The sequence below is a fragment of the Eurosta solidaginis genome, unplaced genomic scaffold, assembly GCF_040869045.1.
Source record: "Eurosta solidaginis isolate ZX-2024a unplaced genomic scaffold, ASM4086904v1 ctg00001140.1, whole genome shotgun sequence".
NCBI lineage: Eukaryota > Metazoa > Arthropoda > Insecta > Diptera > Tephritidae > Eurosta > Eurosta solidaginis.
Window position 1 is genome coordinate 297012 of NW_027136962.1, and position 21151 is coordinate 318162.

At 31.9% G+C, this 21151-nt stretch overlaps 6 non-coding genes across 6 annotated transcripts; all 6 read right to left on the reverse strand.

Annotated features, from left to right (window-relative positions):
* Positions 1 to 1186: 1186 nt before the first annotated feature.
* Positions 1187 to 1305, reverse strand: LOC137235885 (5S ribosomal RNA). The gene has a single exon (XR_010948088.1). It is a non-coding gene; the product is annotated as a 5S ribosomal RNA (ribosomal RNA).
* A 3154-nt stretch (positions 1306 to 4459) lies between these two features.
* LOC137235887 (5S ribosomal RNA) lies at positions 4460 to 4578 on the reverse strand. The gene has a single exon (XR_010948090.1). It is a non-coding gene; the product is annotated as a 5S ribosomal RNA (ribosomal RNA).
* Positions 4579 to 9989: 5411 nt separating this feature from the next.
* LOC137235888 (5S ribosomal RNA) lies at positions 9990 to 10108 on the reverse strand. The gene has a single exon (XR_010948091.1). It is a non-coding gene; the product is annotated as a 5S ribosomal RNA (ribosomal RNA).
* Positions 10109 to 13263: 3155 nt separating this feature from the next.
* On the reverse strand, positions 13264 to 13382 carry LOC137235890 (5S ribosomal RNA). Its single transcript, XR_010948092.1, has one exon. It is a non-coding gene; the product is annotated as a 5S ribosomal RNA (ribosomal RNA).
* A 3156-nt stretch (positions 13383 to 16538) lies between these two features.
* Positions 16539 to 16657, reverse strand: LOC137235921 (5S ribosomal RNA). The gene has a single exon (XR_010948123.1). It is a non-coding gene; the product is annotated as a 5S ribosomal RNA (ribosomal RNA).
* Positions 16658 to 19812: 3155 nt separating this feature from the next.
* On the reverse strand, positions 19813 to 19931 carry LOC137235891 (5S ribosomal RNA). The gene has a single exon (XR_010948093.1). It is a non-coding gene; the product is annotated as a 5S ribosomal RNA (ribosomal RNA).
* Between the last annotated feature and the right edge of the window lie 1220 nt (positions 19932 to 21151).

Sequence of the window (21151 nt, forward strand, 5' to 3'; positions counted from 1 at the left end):
TTGTTGAGTTGGTGGATGAGTGGGAGCAACCGATGGTTTTTTGGGTTTAGTTGCTTTTTTAGCAGCAACTTTCTTCTCAGCAACAGCAGCAGAAGCAGCTACTGGTGAGCTAACATTTGCAACAGCGATTGTGTCAGACATTTTCACTTAATTATTTTATTTAAACTTTTATTAACACTTGAAAATATTTATCAATTTAAGCACACAAAGCACAAACTCACTATTTATACTTTTTTATACAAGCGCATAGAATGCGATACTCTGTTTAAAATTTGAGAAGCGCAGCGAAAAGATGGATGACAAATGTTTTCATTTCAGTGCTACGTACCATTTACATTTGATAAACTTTTCATCTTAATAAATTAATTAAAATTCACATATTAAAGTTATTGCAAATATTCATGTAAAAATAGATAACTGAAATGTGTTAGTTTGATATACGAATTCATTTAAATTGATGAATTTCATATTTTCGGAGTGTCAGGCATTTTAATCAAAAGTTTGCACTGATAAAATCGAATTTTTTCTCAATTAAGTGAAATTTCTTAAAATATATTTGTACTAATCAAAATTTTAATTCGGATATATAAAATATGTTAAATTAGAAATCAAAAAACTTATCTTCGTTGAGTTTTAACAACATTATTTTATTTTAAAAAATTTTTTAAATATTTCTATTGCAACACTAGAGTAACCCTATATGGCTTCACTTAAAGGCATCTAAAGTTTGGAATTTTAGTCTGAATTGATTATTGATATTGGACGTCTACAACTTATATGTATAATTAAATGAAATTTCATGACATTCAAAAAAAAAAAATAAAAAAAATTCTCATTGAATGCTTATTAATTATCAATATGATTATAATATACATATCTGAACATAATCGGACATCAGCGTCCATTTTAAGTACTATAATAGGTGGATGAGTATGAATTTGTACTATGCAGATTCATTTTGTATTTATATGATGAATGCTTATAAGCTTTAAATCAATAATTGATATGGTAAAAAATTATAACTAATATTATTATGCACGTAAATGTATGCGCGCGTATGAAATTTTTCCATTGAATCTATAGAAATATTAAATTGTATTCCAAGTATTTATTCAATTAAATGCAATTTAATAAAAAAAATATTTATGTACATATATATACATAAAATAAAAGAAAAAGTTGGATATGCCAACAACACGCGGTGTTCCCAAGCGGTCCCCCATCTAAGTACTAACCGCGCCCGACGCTGCTTAATTTCGGTGATCGGACGAGAACCGATGTATTCAGCGTGGTATGGTCGTTGGCAAAATTTGTTTGCCTAAATTGGTATAAGTATGGCTATTTTAATGTGTATACTCGCAGCTGTGAATTTGTCCTTTTTTTTTTTAAATGATATAAGTCGATTTAAGTAAATTTTGTTATATACTTTATAGTTTAGTGTATTCAGATACTCTTGCTACTAAAATCAGATTAAGTTTATTTTTTTACAAAAATGAACTTATGCCATTTTTGAAAATAAGCCTGCTATTATAGACATATTTATATCGCTTGGCTTGTGTCGGGGTATATTCATTTGCATGAGTTTTCATTATGCATACATACGTATGCTACTTAGTTTAAACGAACATTCATACATACTACATATGCATGTACATCTTAATAACATATCTTTCTGTTATGTATTGTATTAGAGAAATTTTGAAATCTTTGTTAAAAAATATTGTGGTCCTGAAAAGGACCGTTTGTTTGAATGTATATTTATTTTGTGTTAATATGTCCGTAAAAATGAATTTAACCGCCGAAACCATACAATGTACGACCCTGCCTCTTCAATGCATATACAACATCCATAGCCGTAACTGTTTTCCTTTTAGCATGTTCAGTATAAGTGACTGCATCACGGATAACATTTTCCAAAAATACTTTTAAAACACCACGAGTTTCTTCATATATTAAACCAGATATACGTTTTACGCCACCACGACGTGCTAAACGTCGAATAGCTGGCTTTGTGATACCTTGGATGTTATCACGTAAAACTTTGCGATGACGTTTGGCGCCACCTTTCCTAATCCTTTTCCACCTTTGCCACGACCAGTCATTTTTTCTATTTAGCACTTTTTTTAAACGTTCAACAATTACTAGTCGCGAAATTCAAACTGCCGTACGCCTATTGTTGCCTGGTGAATTGGCTAAGCATGCCGTGAGTGAGGGTACTAAGGCTGTTACCAAATACACAAGCTCCAAGTAATTTGTGCGACTGAGGAAAATATGTATAAAAGTGAAAAATGTTAACAAAAAGGCCCTTTTCAGGGCCACAAAATATAAATTAACAAAGAGATATGAATTTTTCTAAGTCGATGAAAATTTTTAATTTTGTTTTGCAATTGAAACATCAAAAAATATTAACAAAAAGGCGCTTTTCAGGGCCACAAAATATAAATTAACAAAGAGATATGAATTTTTCTAAGTCGATGAAAATTTTTAATTTTGTTTTGCAATTGAAACATCAATTTTAAAATTGGTCAGCATGGTAGGGCTGACTTACAGTGTCAGACACTAGAGCGGTTAATTATTATGGCGAAGCAACGCTGTAGTCAGACGTATTGCGTACATTTTTGATCTTTTTGTTTGTATATTTTGTAGCCCTGAAAAGGGCTTATTGATAATTCAACATTTAATGAATGTTGTGTCCTTGTAAATTATCACAAAAAACGCAGCATATTTATTTTTTAGCTGATGCCTTTTTTGCAGCTGGCTTTTTAGTCGCAGCTTTTTTTGGTTTGGTAGCAGTTGCTTTTGCTTTTGTTGCCTTTGACTTAGCGGTGGCAGATTTCGACTTGGTTGGCTTGGCTTTAACGGCGCCAGTCTTTTTTGCGTCTTTAGCCTTAGATTTCTCACTTTTCTTTTTTTCGGCGGTTTTCTTAGTGGCAACAGCTTTTTTCACTTTTTTCTCACCACTTGCCTTTTTAACACCACTCGACGATTTTTTCTTTAATGTTGCACTATCTTTTTTGGCTTTTGATTTATCAACCGATTTTGACTTACCATCACCTGATTTAGTGGCTGCAGCTGATAATTTAAATGAACCAGATGCCCCCTTTCCTTTGGTTTGAATCAATTTTCCACTAGTAACAGCCGATTTCAAATAGCGCTTAATAAATGGTGCCAATTTTTGGGCGTCACATTTATATGTTGCACTAATATATTTCTTAATTGCCAAAAGTGATGAGCCACCACGTTCCTTCAAATTCTTAATCGATGCATCTACCATTTGTTGAGTTGGTGGATGAGTGGGAGCAACCGATGGTTTTTTGGGTTTAGTTGCTTTTTTAGCAGCAACTTTCTTCTCAGCAACAGCAGCAGAAGCAGCTACTGGTGAGCTAACATTTGCAACAGCGATTGTGTCAGACATTTTCACTTAATTATTTTATTTAAACTTTTATTAACACTTGAAAATATTTATCAATTTAAGCACACAAAGCACAAACTCACTATTTATACTTTTTTATACAAGCGCATAGAATGCGATACTCTGTTTAAAATTTGAGAAGCGCAGCGAAAAGGTGGATGACAAATGTTTTCATTTCAGTGCTACGTACCATTTACATTTGATAAACTTTTCATCTTAATAAATTAATTAAAATTCACATATTAAAGTTATTGCAAATATTCATGTAAAAATAGATAACTGAAATGTGTTAGTTTGATATACGAATTCATTTAAATTGATGAATTTCATATTTTCGGAGTGTCAGGCATTTTAATCAAAAGTTTGCACTGATAAAATCGAATTTTTTCTCAATTAAGTGAAATTTCTTAAAATATATTTGTACTAATCAAAATTTTAATTCGGATATATAAAATATGTTAAATTAGAAATCAAAAAACTTATCTTCGTTGAGTTTTAACAACATTATTTTATTTTAAAAAATTTTTTAAATATTTCTATTGCAACACTAGAGTAACCCTATATGGCTTCACTTAAAGGCATCTAAAGTTTGGAATTTTAGTCTGAATTGATTATTGATATTGGACGTCTACAACTTATATGTATAATTAAATGAAATTTCATGACATTCAAAAAAAAAAATAAAAAAAATTCTCATTGAATGCTTATTAATTATCAATATGATTATAATATACATATCTGAACATAATCGGACATCAGCGTCCATTTTAAGTACTATAATAGGTGGATGAGTATGAATTTGTACTATGCAGATTCATTTTGTATTTATATGATGAATGCTTATAAGCTTTAAATCAATAATTGATATGGTAAAAAATTATAACTAATATTATTATGCACGTAAATGTATGCGCGCGTATGAAATTTTTCCATTGAATCTATAGAAATATTAAATTGTATTCCAAGTATTTATTCAATTAAATGCAATTTAATAAAAAAAATATTTATGTACATATATATACATAAAATAAAAGAAAAAGTTGGATATGCCAACAACACGCGGTGTTCCCAAGCGGTCCCCCATCTAAGTACTAACCGCGCCCGACGCTGCTTAATTTCGGTGATCGGACGAGAACCGATGTATTCAGCGTGGTATGGTCGTTGGCAAAATTTGTTTGCCTAAATTGGTATAAGTATGGCTATTTTAATGTGTATACTCGCAGCTGTGAATTTGTCCTTTTTTTTTTTAAATGATATAAGTCGATTTAAGTAAATTTTGTTATATACTTTATAGTTTAGTGTATTCAGATACTCTTGCTACTAAAATCAGATTAAGTTTATTTTTTTACAAAAATGAACTTATGCCATTTTTGAAAATAAGCCTGCTATTATAGACATATTTATATCGCTTGGCTTGTGTCGGGGTATATTCATTTGCATGAGTTTTCATTATGCATACATACGTATGCTACTTAGTTTAAACGAACATTCATACATACTACATATGCATGTACATCTTAATAACATATCTTTCTGTTATGTATTGTATTAGAGAAATTTTGAAATCTTTGTTAAAAAATATTGTGGTCCTGAAAAGGACCGTTTGTTTGAATGTATATTTATTTTGTGTTAATATGTCCGTAAAAATGAATTTAACCGCCGAAACCATACAATGTACGACCCTGCCTCTTCAATGCATATACAACATCCATAGCCGTAACTGTTTTCCTTTTAGCATGTTCAGTATAAGTGACTGCATCACGGATAACATTTTCCAAAAATACTTTTAAAACACCACGAGTTTCTTCATATATTAAACCAGATATACGTTTTACGCCACCACGACGTGCTAAACGTCGAATAGCTGGCTTTGTGATACCTTGGATGTTATCACGTAAAACTTTGCGATGACGTTTGGCGCCACCTTTACCTAATCCTTTTCCACCTTTGCCACGACCAGTCATTTTTTCTATTTAGCACTTTTTTTAGCTTTCACAAGAACACTTCACTTGATCACTTCACTTCACAACTAATAGCTTGGTTACCGAACGTAGCTGCTATTTATACAAAAATCCACAACATTGAGTGAGCTACCATTATGTGGCATAAATATTTCTATCTCATTTTAACTCGCACAATATTGCAACCCTAAAAAAATGGACAAATGAAACGTTTTTGTGTATTTTATTATATGTATTTCCACATTTATAAAAATTAGGTTTATTAAGTGAAGTGTTCAGTGATCAGTGTTTATTTTGAATTGTGAAAAATAAAAGTGAGAAATGGCTCGTACAAAGCAAACAGCCCGTAAATCGACTGGTGGTAAAGCGCCACGTAAACAATTGGCCACTAAAGCTGCTCGCAAAAGTGCGCCGGCAACTGGTGGAGTGAAGAAGCCACATCGTTATCGCCCAGGTACAGTCGCTTTGCGTGAAATTCGTCGTTATCAGAAGAGTACCGAACTGTTGATTCGTAAATTGCCATTCCAACGTTTGGTGCGTGAAATTGCTCAAGATTTTAAAACTGATTTACGTTTCCAGAGTTCAGCTGTTATGGCATTACAAGAAGCAAGTGAAGCATATTTAGTTGGTTTGTTCGAAGATACAAATTTGTGTGCCATTCATGCAAAACGTGTCACAATTATGCCAAAAGATATTCAATTGGCTAGACGTATACGTGGTGAACGTGCTTAATTCCATATTTTAATAAATATTATAAACGGTCCTTTTCAGGACCACAAATTTTTTTAAACAAAAAAGATCAAAAATAACTGAAGCAACTGTTAATGAAAATTCGTATTTTGATAGTAGCAGCTGTAGTTTTACCCTTAATATGGTGTGTATACCTACTCACGAGTATATACACATTTATTTGCTAAACACATACATTAATATGTATGCACGGTTGTGTGTTTGTACCTTTGGTACGTATGAATACACGCCACAACTTTTTGCGCCTTTGTCGAGATGCTCATACAAACATACATATGTACATATATACATACAATATGTAGTAGCTTGCATGCTGTACTTTTTTAATGTTGCTCAGTTTTTTTTCTTCTGGAAAATGATGTAAGTCAACTTTTTTATGAATATTTTCAAACACTATTTTATTAATTGAAGTAGTTGTTAACGCAGATTTCGTTAAAAAAATAAATTTTCCAAAAGTGTACTTATGACCTTTTAAATTTTTCTTTCAAAAAGTGTTTTAATAGGTTTTAAAATAGATAAATACATATATATGACAATATAATTAATCTCTTTGTATATATATTTTGTCGTCCTGAAAAGGACGGTTTTAAATTTGGCGTCTAAGAATATATGTAAATCGGCGATTACATCACTTATGCTTTCTTTTCGGTCTTCTTTGGTAAAAGTACAGCTTGAATATTTGGTAAAACACCACCTTGAGCTATGGTAACTCCAGACAATAGTTTATTCAATTCTTCATCGTTACGAATAGCCAATTGTAAATGACGTGGAATAATTCTAGTTTTTTTATTATCACGTGCAGCATTACCAGCCAATTCAAGAACTTCAGCTGCCAAATATTCCATAACAGCAGCTAAATATACTGGAGCACCGGCACCAACACGTTCAGCATAATTGCCTTTACGTAACAAGCGATGAATACGACCGACAGGGAATTGAAGACCAGCACGGTTTGAACGTGACTTTGCCTTTCCCTTTACTTTACCACCTTTACCACGGCCAGACATTGTTGTTATATATTTCACTTAATACACTTTTTCACAAATACACACACTAGCTGAATAGCTTGGGCACTTTATTTCCTAAACGCAATTTGTGCTGCGCTTATATACTTTTTCGTTTGTACATTGAGCAACCCCAATCGCATGTTTTCAAATTAATGCCGGCAATATTTAGCGAATCGTTACGAACAGGTTGAATGGTTTGTCGGAAAAAATACACTTAAAGGTGCGCATTTTGACACTTAGAAAATTATTAAAAAGTGTGAGTGATAGTGAAGTGATTTTGTGAAAATTAAATATGCCTCCTAAAACTAGTGGTAAAGCAGCTAAGAAGGCCGGTAAGGCTCAGAAGAATATTACTAAAAACGACAAGAAGAAGAAGCGTAAGAGGAAGGAAAGTTATGCCATCTACATTTATAAAGTGTTGAAACAAGTACATCCTGATACTGGTATATCGTCGAAAGCAATGAGTATCATGAACAGTTTTGTTAATGACATTTTTGAACGTATTGCTGCTGAAGCATCACGTTTAGCTCATTACAATAAACGTTCAACAATTACTAGTCGCGAAATTCAAACTGCCGTACGCCTATTGTTGCCTGGTGAATTGGCTAAGCATGCCGTGAGTGAGGGTACTAAGGCTGTTACCAAATACACAAGCTCCAAGTAATTTGTGCGACTGAGGAAGTGAAAAATGTTAACAAAAAGGCCCTTTTCAGGGCCACAAAATATAAATTAACAAAGAGATATGAATTTTTCTAAGTCGATGAAAATTTTTAATTTTGTTTTGCAATTGAAACATCAAAAAATGTTAACAAAAAGGCGCTTTTCAGGGCCACAAAATATAAATTAACAAAGAGATATGAATTTTTCTAAGTCGATGAAAATTTTTAATTTTGTTTTGCAATTGAAACATCAATTTTAAAATTGGTCAGCATGGTAGGGCTGACTTACAGTGTCAGACACTAGAGCGGTTAATTATTATGGCGAAGCAACGCTGTAGTCAGACGTATTGCGTACATTTTTGATCTTTTTGTTTGTATATTTTGTAGCCCTGAAAAGGGCTTATTGATAATTCAACATTTAATGAATGTTGTGTCCTTGTAAATTATCACAAAAAACGCAGCATATTTATTTTTTAGCTGATGCCTTTTTTGCAGCTGGCTTTTTAGTCGCAGCCTTTTTTGGTTTGGTAGCAGTTGCTTTTGCTTTTGTTGCCTTTGACTTAGCGGTGGCAGATTTCGACTTGGTTGGCTTGGCTTTAACGGCGCCAGTCTTTTTTGCGTCTTTAGCCTTAGATTTCTCACTTTTCTTTTTTTCGGCGGTTTTCTTAGTGGCAACAGCTTTTTTCACTTTTTTCTCACCACTTGCCTTTTTAACACCACTCGACGATTTTTTCTTTAATGTTGCACTATCTTTTTTGGCTTTTGATTTATCAACCGATTTTGACTTACCATCACCTGATTTAGTGGCTGCAGCTGATAATTTAAATGAACCAGATGCCCCCTTTCCTTTGGTTTGAATCAATTTTCCACTAGTAACAGCCGATTTCAAATAGCGCTTAATAAATGGTGCCAATTTTTGGGCGTCACATTTATATGTTGCACTAATATATTTCTTAATTGCCAAAAGTGATGAGCCACCACGTTCCTTCAAATTCTTAATCGATGCATCTACCATTTGTTGAGTTGGTGGATGAGTGGGAGCAACCGATGGTTTTTTGGGTTTAGTTGCTTTTTTAGCAGCAACTTTCTTCTCAGCAACAGCAGCAGAAGCAGCTACTGGTGAGCTAACATTTGCAACAGCGATTGTGTCAGACATTTTCACTTAATTATTTTATTTAAACTTTTATTAACACTTGAAAATATTTATCAATTTAAGCACACAAAGCACAAACTCACTATTTATACTTTTTTATACAAGCGCATAGAATGCGATACTCTGTTTAAAATTTGAGAAGCGCAGCGAAAAGATGGATGACAAATGTTTTCATTTCAGTGCTACGTACCATTTACATTTGATAAACTTTTCATCTTAATAAATTAATTAAAATTCACATATTAAAGTTATTGCAAATATTCATGTAAAAATAGATAACTGAAATGTGTTAGTTTGATATACGAATTCATTTAAATTGATGAATTTCATATTTTCGGAGTGTCAGGCATTTTAATCAAAAGTTTGCACTGATAAAATCGAATTTTTTCTCAATTAAGTGAAATTTCTTAAAATATATTTGTACTAATCAAAATTTTAATTCGGATATATAAAATATGTTAAATTAGAAATCAAAAAACTTATCTTCGTTGAGTTTTAACAACATTATTTTATTTTAAAAAATTTTTTAAATATTTCTATTGCAACACTAGAGTAACCCTATATGGCTTCACTTAAAGGCATCTAAAGTTTGGAATTTTAGTCTGAATTGATTATTGATATTGGACGTCTACAACTTATATGTATAATTAAATGAAATTTCATGACATTCAAAAAAAAAAATAAAAAAAATTCTCATTGAATGCTTATTAATTATCAATATGATTATAATATACATATCTGAACATAATCGGACATCAGCGTCCATTTTAAGTACTATAATAGGTGGATGAGTATGAATTTGTACTATGCAGATTCATTTTGTATTTATATGATGAATGCTTATAAGCTTTAAATCAATAATTGATATGGTAAAAAATTATAACTAATATTATTATGCACGTAAATGTATGCGCGCGTATGAAATTTTTCCATTGAATCTATAGAAATATTAAATTGTATTCCAAGTATTTATTCAATTAAATGCAATTTAATAAAAAAAATATTTATGTACATATATATACATAAAATAAAAGAAAAAGTTGGATATGCCAACAACACGCGGTGTTCCCAAGCGGTCCCCCATCTAAGTACTAACCGCGCCCGACGCTGCTTAATTTCGGTGATCGGACGAGAACCGATGTATTCAGCGTGGTATGGTCGTTGGCAAAATTTGTTTGCCTAAATTGGTATAAGTATGGCTATTTTAATGTGTATACTCGCAGCTGTGAATTTGTCCTTTTTTTTTTTAAATGATATAAGTCGATTTAAGTAAATTTTGTTATATACTTTATAGTTTAGTGTATTCAGATACTCTTGCTACTAAAATCAGATTAAGTTTATTTTTTTACAAAAATGAACTTATGCCATTTTTGAAAATAAGCCTGCTATTATAGACATATTTATATCGCTTGGCTTGTGTCGGGGTATATTCATTTGCATGAGTTTTCATTATGCATACATACGTATGCTACTTAGTTTAAACGAACATTCATACATACTACATATGCATGTACATCTTAATAACATATCTTTCTGTTATGTATTGTATTAGAGAAATTTTGAAATCTTTGTTAAAAAATATTGTGGTCCTGAAAAGGACCGTTTGTTTGAATGTATATTTATTTTGTGTTAATATGTCCGTAAAAATGAATTTAACCGCCGAAACCATACAATGTACGACCCTGCCTCTTCAATGCATATACAACATCCATAGCCGTAACTGTTTTCCTTTTAGCATGTTCAGTATAAGTGACTGCATCACGGATAACATTTTCCAAAAATACTTTTAAAACACCACGAGTTTCTTCATATATTAAACCAGATATACGTTTTACGCCACCACGACGTGCTAAACGTCGAATAGCTGGCTTTGTGATACCTTGGATGTTATCACGTAAAACTTTGCGATGACGTTTGGCGCCACCTTTACCTAATCCTTTTCCACCTTTGCCACGACCAGTCATTTTTTCTATTTAGCACTTTTTTTAAACGTTCAACAATTACTAGTCGCGAAATTCAAACTGCCGTACGCCTATTGTTGCCTGGTGAATTGGCTAAGCATGCCGTGAGTGAGGGTACTAAGGCTGTTACCAAATACACAAGCTCCAAGTAATTTGTGCGACTGAGGAAAATATGTATAAAAGTGAAAAATGTTAACAAAAAGGCCCTTTTCAGGGCCACAAAATATAAATTAACAAAGAGATATGAATTTTTCTAAGTCGATGAAAATTTTTAATTTTGTTTTGCAATTGAAACATCAAAAAATATTAACAAAAAGGCGCTTTTCAGGGCCACAAAATATAAATTAACAAAGAGATATGAATTTTTCTAAGTCGATGAAAATTTTTAATTTTGTTTTGCAATTGAAACATCAATTTTAAAATTGGTCAGCATGGTAGGGCTGACTTACAGTGTCAGACACTAGAGCGGTTAATTATTATGGCGAAGCAACGCTGTAGTCAGACGTATTGCGTACATTTTTGATCTTTTTGTTTGTATATTTTGTAGCCCTGAAAAGGGCTTATTGATAATTCAACATTTAATGAATGTTGTGTCCTTGTAAATTATCACAAAAAACGCAGCATATTTATTTTTTAGCTGATGCCTTTTTTGCAGCTGGCTTTTTAGTCGCAGCTTTTTTTGGTTTGGTAGCAGTTGCTTTTGCTTTTGTTGCCTTTGACTTAGCGGTGGCAGATTTCGACTTGGTTGGCTTGGCTTTAACGGCGCCAGTCTTTTTTGCGTCTTTAGCCTTAGATTTCTCACTTTTCTTTTTTTCGGCGGTTTTCTTAGTGGCAACAGCTTTTTTCACTTTTTTCTCACCACTTGCCTTTTTAACACCACTCGACGATTTTTTCTTTAATGTTGCACTATCTTTTTTGGCTTTTGATTTATCAACCGATTTTGACTTACCATCACCTGATTTAGTGGCTGCAGCTGATAATTTAAATGAACCAGATGCCCCCTTTCCTTTGGTTTGAATCAATTTTCCACTAGTAACAGCCGATTTCAAATAGCGCTTAATAAATGGTGCCAATTTTTGGGCGTCACATTTATATGTTGCACTAATATATTTCTTAATTGCCAAAAGTGATGAGCCACCACGTTCCTTCAAATTCTTAATCGATGCATCTACCATTTGTTGAGTTGGTGGATGAGTGGGAGCAACCGATGGTTTTTTGGGTTTAGTTGCTTTTTTAGCAGCAACTTTCTTCTCAGCAACAGCAGCAGAAGCAGCTACTGGTGAGCTAACATTTGCAACAGCGATTGTGTCAGACATTTTCACTTAATTATTTTATTTAAACTTTTATTAACACTTGAAAATATTTATCAATTTAAGCACACAAAGCACAAACTCACTATTTATACTTTTTTATACAAGCGCATAGAATGCGATACTCTGTTTAAAATTTGAGAAGCGCAGCGAAAAGATGGATGACAAATGTTTTCATTTCAGTGCTACGTACCATTTACATTTGATAAACTTTTCATCTTAATAAATTAATTAAAATTCACATATTAAAGTTATTGCAAATATTCATGTAAAAATAGATAACTGAAATGTGTTAGTTTGATATACGAATTCATTTAAATTGATGAATTTCATATTTTCGGAGTGTCAGGCATTTTAATCAAAAGTTTGCACTGATAAAATCGAATTTTTTCTCAATTAAGTGAAATTTCTTAAAATATATTTGTACTAATCAAAATTTTAATTCGGATATATAAAATATGTTAAATTAGAAATCAAAAAACTTATCTTCGTTGAGTTTTAACAACATTATTTTATTTTAAAAAATTTTTTAAATATTTCTATTGCATCACTAGAGTAACCCTATATGGCTTCACTTAAAGGCATCTAAAGTTTGGAATTTTAGTCTGAATTGATTATTGATATTGGACGTCTACAACTTATATGTATAATTAAATGAAATTTCATGACATTCAAAAAAAAAAATAAAAAAAATTCTCATTGAATGCTTATTAATTATCAATATGATTATAATATACATATCTGAACATAATCGGACATCAGCGTCCATTTTAAGTACTATAATAGGTGGATGAGTATGAATTTGTACTATGCAGATTCATTTTGTATTTATATGATGAATGCTTATAAGCTTTAAATCAATAATTGATATGGTAAAAAATTATAACTAATATTATTATGCACGTAAATGTATGCGCGCGTATGAAATTTTTCCATTGAATCTATAGAAATATTAAATTGTATTCCAAGTATTTATTCAATTAAATGCAATTTAATAAAAAAAATATTTATGTACATATATATACATAAAATAAAAGAAAAAGTTGGATATGCCAACAACACGCGGTGTTCCCAAGCGGTCCCCCATCTAAGTACTAACCGCGCCCGACGCTGCTTAATTTCGGTGATCGGACGAGAACCGATGTATTCAGCGTGGTATGGTCGTTGGCAAAATTTGTTTGCCTAAATTGGTATAAGTATGGCTATTTTAATGTGTATACTCGCAGCTGTGAATTTGTCCTTTTTTTTTTTAAATGATATAAGTCGATTTAAGTAAATTTTGTTATATACTTTATAGTTTAGTGTATTCAGATACTCTTGCTACTAAAATCAGATTAAGTTTATTTTTTTACAAAAATGAACTTATGCCATTTTTGAAAATAAGCCTGCTATTATAGACATATTTATATCGCTTGGCTTGTGTCGGGGTATATTCATTTGCATGAGTTTTCATTATGCATACATACGTATGCTACTTAGTTTAAACGAACATTCATACATACTACATATGCATGTACATCTTAATAACATATCTTTCTGTTATGTATTGTATTAGAGAAATTTTGAAATCTTTGTTAAAAAATATTGTGGTCCTGAAAAGGACCGTTTGTTTGAATGTATATTTATTTTGTGTTAATATGTCCGTAAAAATGAATTTAACCGCCGAAACCATACAATGTACGACCCTGCCTCTTCAATGCATATACAACATCCATAGCCGTAACTGTTTTCCTTTTAGCATGTTCAGTATAAGTGACTGCATCACGGATAACATTTTCCAAAAATACTTTTAAAACACCACGAGTTTCTTCATATATTAAACCAGATATACGTTTTACGCCACCACGACGTGCTAAACGTCGAATAGCTGGCTTTGTGATACCTTGGATGTTATCACGTAAAACTTTGCGATGACGTTTGGCGCCACCTTTACCTAATCCTTTTCCACCTTTGCCACGACCAGTCATTTTTTCTATTTAGCACTTTTTTTAAACGTTCAACAATTACTAGTCGCGAAATTCAAACTGCCGTACGCCTATTGTTGCCTGGTGAATTGGCTAAGCATGCCGTGAGTGAGGGTACTAAGGCTGTTACCAAATACACAAGCTCCAAGTAATTTGTGCGACTGAGGAAAATATGTATAAAAGTGAAAAATGTTAACAAAAAGGCCCTTTTCAGGGCCACAAAATATAAATTAACAAAGAGATATGAATTTTTCTAAGTCGATGAAAATTTTTAATTTTGTTTTGCAATTGAAACATCAAAAAATATTAACAAAAAGGCGCTTTTCAGGGCCACAAAATATAAATTAACAAAGAGATATGAATTTTTCTAAGTCGATGAAAATTTTTAATTTTGTTTTGCAATTGAAACATCAATTTTAAAATTGGTCAGCATGGTAGGGCTGACTTACAGTGTCAGACACTAGAGCGGTTAATTATTATGGCGAAGCAACGCTGTAGTCAGACGTATTGCGTACATTTTTGATCTTTTTGTTTGTATATTTTGTAGCCCTGAAAAGGGCTTATTGATAATTCAACATTTAATGAATGTTGTGTCCTTGTAAATTATCACAAAAAACGCAGCATATTTATTTTTTAGCTGATGCCTTTTTTGCAGCTGGCTTTTTAGTCGCAGCTTTTTTTGGTTTGGTAGCAGTTGCTTTTGCTTTTGTTGCCTTTGACTTAGCGGTGGCAGATTTCGACTTGGTTGGCTTGGCTTTAACGGCGCCAGTCTTTTTTGCGTCTTTAGCCTTAGATTTCTCACTTTTCTTTTTTTCGGCGGTTTTCTTAGTGGCAACAGCTTTTTTCACTTTTTTCTCACCACTTGCCTTTTTAACACCACTCGACGATTTTTTCTTTAATGTTGCACTATCTTTTTTGGCTTTTGATTTATCAACCGATTTTGACTTACCATCACCTGATTTAGTGGCTGCAGCTGATAATTTAAATGAACCAGATGCCCCCTTTCCTTTGGTTTGAATCAATTTTCCACTAGTAACAGCCGATTTCAAATAGCGCTTAATAAATGGTGCCAATTTTTGGGCGTCACATTTATATGTTGCACTAATATATTTCTTAATTGCCAAAAGTGATGAGCCACCACGTTCCTTCAAATTCTTAATCGATGCATCTACCATTTGTTGAGTTGGTGGATGAGTGGGAGCAACCGATGGTTTTTTGGGTTTAGTTGCTTTTTTAGCAGCAACTTTCTTCTCAGCAACAGCAGCAGAAGCAGCTACTGGTGAGCTAACATTTGCAACAGCGATTGTGTCAGACATTTTCACTTAATTATTTTATTTAAACTTTTATTAACACTTGAAAATATTTATCAATTTAAGCACACAAAGCACAAACTCACTATTTATACTTTTTTATACAAGCGCATAGAATGCGATACTCTGTTTAAAATTTGAGAAGCGCAGCGAAAAGATGGATGACAAATGTTTTCATTTCAGTGCTACGTACCATTTACATTTGATAAACTTTTCATCTTAATAAATTAATTAAAATTCACATATTAAAGTTATTGCAAATATTCATGTAAAAATAGATAACTGAAATGTGTTAGTTTGATATACGAATTCATTTAAATTGATGAATTTCATATTTTCGGAGTGTCAGGCATTTTAATCAAAAGTTTGCACTGATAAAATCGAATTTTTTCTCAATTAAGTGAAATTTCTTAAAATATATTTGTACTAATCAAAATTTTAATTCGGATATATAAAATATGTTAAATTAGAAATCAAAAAACTTATCTTCGTTGAGTTTTAACAACATTATTTTATTTTAAAAAATTTTTTAAATATTTCTATTGCAACACTAGAGTAACCCTATATGGCTTCACTTAAAGGCATCTAAAGTTTGGAATTTTAGTCTGAATTGATTATTGATATTGGACGTCTACAACTTATATGTATAATTAAATGAAATTTCATGACATTCAAAAAAAAAAAATAAAAAAAATTCTCATTGAATGATTATTAATTATCAATATGATTATAATATACATATCTGAACATAATCGGACATCAGCGTCCATTTTAAGTACTATAATAGGTGGATGAGTATGAATTTGTACTATGCAGATTCATTTTGTATTTATATGATGAATGCTTATAAGCTTTAAATCAATAATTGATATGGTAAAAAATTATAACTAATATTATTATGCACGTAAATGTATGCGCGCGTATGAAATTTTTCCATTGAATCTATAGAAATATTAAATTGTATTCCAAGTATTTATTCAATTAAATGCAATTTAATAAAAAAAATATTTATGTACATATATATACATAAAATAAAAGAAAAAGTTGGATATGCCAACAACACGCGGTGTTCCCAAGCGGTCCCCCATCTAAGTACTAACCGCGCCCGACGTTGCTTAATTTCGGTGATCGGACGAGAACCGATGTATTCAGCGTGGTATGGTCGTTGGCAAAATTTGTTTGCCTAAATTGGTATAAGTATGGCTATTTTAATGTGTATACTCGCAGCTGTGAATTTGTCCTTTTTTTTTTTAAATGATATAAGTCGATTTAAGTAAATTTTGTTATATACTTTATAGTTTAGTGTATTCAGATACTCTTGCTACTAAAATCAGATTAAGTTTATTTTTTTACAAAAATGAACTTATGCCATTTTTGAAAATAAGCCTGCTATTATAGACATATTTATATCGCTTGGCTTGTGTCGGGGTATATTCATTTGCATGAGTTTTCATTATGCATACATACGTATGCTACTTAGTTTAAACGAACATTCATACATACTACATATGCATGTACATCTTAATAACATATCTTTCTGTTATGTATTGTATTAGAGAAATTTTGAAATCTTTGTTAAAAAATATTGTGGTCCTGAAAAGGACCGTTTGTTTGAATGTATATTTATTTTGTGTTAATATGTCCGTAAAAATGAATTTAACCGCCGAAACCATACAATGTACGACCCTGCCTCTTCAATGCATATACAACATCCATAGCCGTAACTGTTTTCCTTTTAGCATGTTCAGTATAAGTGACTGCATCACGGATAACATTTTCCAAAAATACTTTTAAAACACCACGAGTTTCTTCATATATTAAACCAGATATACGTTTTACGCCACCACGACGTGCTAAACGTCGAATAGCTGGCTTTGTGATACCTTGGATGTTATCACGTAAAACTTTGCGATGACGTTTGGCGCCACCTTTACCTAATCCTTTTCCACCTTTGCCACGACCAGTCATTTTTTCTATTTAGCACTTTTTTTAAACGTTCAACAATTACTAGTCGCGAAATTCAAACTGCCGTACGCCTATTGTTGCCTGGTGAATTGGCTAAGCATGCCGTGAGTGAGGGTACTAAGGCTGTTACCAAATACACAAGCTCCAAGTAATTTGTGCGACTGAGGAAAATATGTATAAAAGTGAAAAATGTTAACAAAAAGGCCCTTTTCAGGGCCACAAAATATAAATTAACAAAGAGATATGAATTTTTCTAAGTCGATGAAAATTTTTAATTTTGTTTTGCAATTGAAACATCAAAAAATATTAACAAAAAGGCGCTTTTCAGGGCCACAAAATATAAATTAACAAAGAGATATGAATTTTTCTAAGTCGATGAAAATTTTTAATTTTGTTTTGCAATTGAAACATCAATTTTAAAATTGGTCAGCATGGTAGGGCTGACTTACAGTGTCAGACACTAGAGCGGTTAATTATTATGGCGAAGCAACGCTGTAGTCAGACGTATTGCGTACATTTTTGATCTTTTTGTTTGTATATTTTGTAGCCCTGAAAAGGGCTTATTGATAATTCAACATTTAATGAATGTTGTGTCCTTGTAAATTATCACAAAAAACGCAGCATATTTATTTTTTAGCTGATGCCTTTTTTGCAGCTGGCTTTTTAGTCGCAGCTTTTTTTGGTTTGGTAGCAGTTGCTTTTGCTTTTGTTGCCTTTGACTTAGCGGTGGCAGATTTCGACTTGGTTGGCTTGGCTTTAACGGCGCCAGTCTTTTTTGCGTCTTTAGCCTTAGATTTCTCACTTTTCTTTTTTTCGGCGGTTTTCTTAGTGGCAACAGCTTTTTTCACTTTTTTCTCACCACTTGCCTTTTTAACACCACTCGACGATTTTTTCTTTAATGTTGCACTATCTTTTTTGGCTTTTGATTTATCAACCGATTTTGACTTACCATCACCTGATTTAGTGGCTGCAGCTGATAATTTAAATGAACCAGATGCCCCCTTTCCTTTGGTTTGAATCAATTTTCCACTAGTAACAGCCGATTTCAAATAGCGCTTAATAAATGGTGCCAATTTTTGGGCGTCACATTTATATGTTGCACTAATATATTTCTTAATTGCCAAAAGTGATGAGCCACCACGTTCCTTCAAATTCTTAATCGATGCATCTACCATTTGTTGAGTTGGTGGATGAGTGGGAGCAACCGATGGTTTTTTGGGTTTAGTTGCTTTTTTAGCAGCAACTTTCTTCTCAGCAACAGCAGCAGAAGCAGCTACTGGTGAGCTAACATTTGCAACAGCGATTGTGTCAGACATTTTCACTTAATTATTTTATTTAAACTTTTATTAACACTTGAAAATATTTATCAATTTAAGCACACAAAGCACAAACTCACTATTTATACTTTTTTATACAAGCGCATAGAATGCGATACTCTGTTTAAAATTTGAGAAGCGCAGCGAAAAGATGGATGACAAATGTTTTCATTTCAGTGCTACGTACCATTTACATTTGATAAACTTTTCATCTTAATAAATTAATTAAAATTCACATATTAAAGTTATTGCAAATATTCATGTAAAAATAGATAACTGAAATGTGTTAGTTTGATATACGAATTCATTTAAATTGATGAATTTCATATTTTCGGAGTGTCAGGCATTTTAATCAAAAGTTTGCACTGATAAAATCGAATTTTTTCTCAATTAAGTGAAATTTCTTAAAATATATTTGTACTAATCAAAATTTTAATTCGGATATATAAAATATGTTAAATTAGAAATCAAAAAACTTATCTTCGTTGAGTTTTAACAACATTATTTTATTTTAAAAAATTTTTTAAATATTTCTATTGCAACACTAGAGTAACCCTATATGGCTTCACTTAAAGGCATCTAAAGTTTGGAATTTTAGTCTGAATTGATTATTGATATTGGACGTCTACAACTTATATGTATAATTAAATGAAATTTCATGACATTCAAAAAAAAAAATAAAAAAAATTCTCATTGAATGCTTATTAATTATCAATATGATTATAATATACATATCTGAACATAATCGGACATCAGCGTCCATTTTAAGTACTATAATAGGTGGATGAGTATGAATTTGTACTATGCAGATTCATTTTGTATTTATATGATGAATGCTTATAAGCTTTAAATCAATAATTGATATGGTAAAAAATTATAACTAATATTATTATGCACGTAAATGTATGCGCGCGTATGAAATTTTTCCATTGAATCTATAGAAATATTAAATTGTATTCCAAGTATTTATTCAATTAAATGCAATTTAATAAAAAAAATATTTATGTACATATATATACATAAAATAAAAGAAAAAGTTGGATATGCCAACAACACGCGGTGTTCCCAAGCGGTCCCCCATCTAAGTACTAACCGCGCCCGACGCTGCTTAATTTCGGTGATCGGACGAGAACCGATGTATTCAGCGTGGTATGGTCGTTGGCAAAATTTGTTTGCCTAAATTGGTATAAGTATGGCTATTTTAATGTGTATACTCGCAGCTGTGAATTTGTCCTTTTTTTTTTTAAATGATATAAGTCGATTTAAGTAAATTTTGTTATATACTTTATAGTTTAGTGTATTCAGATACTCTTGCTACTAAAATCAGATTAAGTTTATTTTTTTACAAAAATGAACTTATGCCATTTTTGAAAATAAGCCTGCTATTATAGACATATTTATATCGCTTGGCTTGTGTCGGGGTATATTCATTTGCATGAGTTTTCATTATGCATACATACGTATGCTACTTAGTTTAAACGAACATTCATACATACTACATATGCATGTACATCTTAATAACATATCTTTCTGTTATGTATTGTATTAGAGAAATTTTGAAATCTTTGTTAAAAAATATTGTGGTCCTGAAAAGGACCGTTTGTTTGAATGTATATTTATTTTGTGTTAATATGTCCGTAAAAATGAATTTAACCGCCGAAACCATACAATGTACGACCCTGCCTCTTCAATGCATATACAACATCCATAGCCGTAACTGTTTTCCTTTTAGCATGTTCAGTATAAGTGACTGCATCACGGATAACATTTTCCAAAAATACTTTTAAAACACCACGAGTTTCTTCATATATTAAACCAGATATACGTTTTACGCCACCACGACGTGCTAAACGTCGAATAGCTGGCTTTGTGATACCTTGGATGTTATCACGTAAAACTTTGCGATGACGTTTGGCGCCACCTTTACCTAATCCTTTTCCACCTTTGCCACGACCAGTCATTTTTTCTATTTAGCACTTTTTTTAGCTTTCACAAGAACACTTCACTTGATCACTTCACTTCACAACTAATAGCTTGGTTACCGAACGTAGCTGCTATTTATACAAAAATCCACAACATTGAGTGAGCTACCATTATGTGGCATAAATATTTCTATCTCATTTTAACTCGCACAATATTGCAACCCTAAAAAAATGGACAAATGAAACGTTTTTGTGTATTTTATTATATGTATTTCCACATTTATAAAAATTAGGTTTATTAAGTGAAGTGTTCAGTGATCAGTGTTTATTTTGAATTGTGAAAAATAAAAGTGAGAAATGGCTCGTACAAAGCAAACAGCCCGTAAATCGACTGGTGGTAAAGCGCCACGTAAACAATTGGCCACTAAAGCTGCTCGCAAAAGTGCGCCGGCAACTGGTGG